The following is a 2,344-nucleotide window of genomic DNA, read 5'->3' on the forward strand; positions in this document are numbered from 1 at the left end:
ATGATGGCATCATACAGATACTCTGTCAAAAGTGAGTGAAAAAGGTGTAGCAATTCCACAGTAAAAGCGTAGTGTGCAAGCAGCCTTGGTCACATGAGAGTGTGACATAATTCTGCAAAGTAGGGCTGGGGGGAAGGGTTGAGGAAAGGAATACTCAAGCAACAGTAATAACATCTGGTGTATAAAAAAGTAAACATCTGGTGTATAAAAGTAAACTACACTGTAGTTCCCTCTCAGTAATTTCCCTAAAGTCAATTTTAATCTTATTGAACACTGGATCGCTTGGGATGGGATTTTACATCCACCTATGAATTTTTAAGGGCAAATTCACTAATAGACAAAAAACTTTGCAGTTTAAGAATGTACCTATAGCCAACAGGTATTTCTATCAAACTTTAGAAAGCAGGGAAATTGGGCAGCTACAGTGAATGCACCAGGGGAGCAGGAGACCTGACCTCTTCAATAAGCTTTTGTACTGCCCTACAAATTTGTCAAAATGTGAACATCATTTGGATTTGACTTTCCAGTTTGACTCCTATGTTCTCAAATCTGGAGGAAAGCTTTCAAACTTTGAATGGAAAGGAAGTCTTCATACAAGGAAAATCAATCATACTCGGGGCTGGCTTTAATCACTGTTGTTCAGTTCCCGTTCTCTTTGAGGAAACTTTCTACAATGAGAGAGAAGAGAGCTTAAGCATCCTTTGTAAAGCTCATGCTCTAGAAAAAAATGAGAGCAAAGAACAATCCTGAACGCCATCGAATTCTTACACCCTGAAAAGCATTGACGATGTGAGGATGGCACACCGACAAATTTGATAAAGCTATTGCATCTTTCCACAGGACTTTCAAGGATTATGACAGGAAAATCCTGCGACACTACAAAGATTCTGTAAATGCACTCTACACTAAATGTATTCAGCAGCTTCTGAGAGACTCCCACCTTAAAATGCTTGCCAAGCAGGAACTTCAGATGAATTTGATGAAGCAAGCTGTGGATATGTATATCCACCATACTCTCTATGACCTGATCTTTAAGTATGTGGGGACTATCGAGGCAAGTGAGGATGCCGCTTTCAACAAAATTACAAGAAGTTTACAACACCTGCAACAGAAAGACCTGGGTATCAAGCCTGAATTCAGCTTCAACATTCCAGGTGCAAAACAAGAACTGGACCAGCTGAATAAGTACACCTCCCCACAACAGAAGCTCCACTGTCTGGGCAAAGTGGTACAAATCATAATGCAGTCTCCAAGTCAAAGAGTTAACATGTGTGCAGATGATCTCCTCTCAGTCCTGCTGGATCTTCTTGTGAAAACGGAGATTCCAAACTGGATGGCAAACCTCAGTTACTTCAAGAACTTCAGGTTTTGCAGCTTGGCAAAGGAAAACTAGGGTACTGTCAGACCTCAGTTGAGGCTGCAATAGAATATATACATCAAGGAAATCTCTCTGACAGGCCAACAGTGCTCCTGCTCTGACCAGGAGGTTGAAGGATGTGAACATGGTACCACAATGAAACTGCCACCTGATTCAGCAGCAAAGAAATGGACTTTAGATACTTAATGGCTCAGTTTGAAGCCCTTGATGTAGAGATGATAGGGCTCTTCTATGGGACACATCACAAAATCTGTTGAATTTTAAATTTGTTTTACAACATTTTTCACTTTCCTGATTCAGTAGTAAAATCTTTTAAGCAAACCTGTGGCATGTAGCTACTCCTTTTCTTAAAAAATGCAAATATGAACCACAAGTGTTGCTTCCTAGCTATTAAGTTTTTTTGAAAAAGTGGTGTCCAAAAGAGGAGAGAGAAGAAAAAAATAAAAGCCCACATGTACATTCCAGTCTCCCATCTGAAGGAAGGTTGAAGATCAAACTCTTAATATCAGTTACCCACCTGCAGTGTTAAGACTGCAGTTACTTGTTACCTTTTGTAAAATAAAATGCATAAATGAACTTGGATGACAAATGTGTGTTTTCCTTAAAGTATTTTAAAATAGTGTTGCTATACTTCACATATTCACAGAAACAGAAGCGAAAGAAGATGATTTACTATAAATTATTAGCAATAAACATCACTTTTCATAAGGAAATGCTTGACAGCATATCATATAAGAACTATATGTCTCTCTGAACTACAGGTGCTAGAATTAACTGTAGAAGCACACAATCTCTGTTCTACAGAAAAGCCCTGGGTGAGCCAGCTAACAGTACTTCGGATGGCTCTACCAGCAAATTTCACACACCCTATTTTGGTAGTATATATGTTTGCATCAGAAAAGTTAAATAAGGTGAATTATTTATAATGATAATTTGCACAGTTGGGTGGAGATCTAAAACTTGCAA

General features: G+C 38.9%; 1 pseudogene; it reads left to right on the forward strand.

Moving 5' to 3' along the window:
* The first annotated feature begins 537 nt into the window (after positions 1-537).
* LOC133384197 (ankyrin repeat domain-containing protein 27-like) lies at positions 538-1,514 on the forward strand (annotated as a pseudogene).
* Positions 1,515-2,344: the final 830 nt, after the last annotated feature.

Source organism: Rhineura floridana, chromosome 4, assembly GCF_030035675.1.
Source record: "Rhineura floridana isolate rRhiFlo1 chromosome 4, rRhiFlo1.hap2, whole genome shotgun sequence".
Taxonomy (NCBI): Eukaryota; Metazoa; Chordata; class Lepidosauria; order Squamata; family Rhineuridae; genus Rhineura; species Rhineura floridana.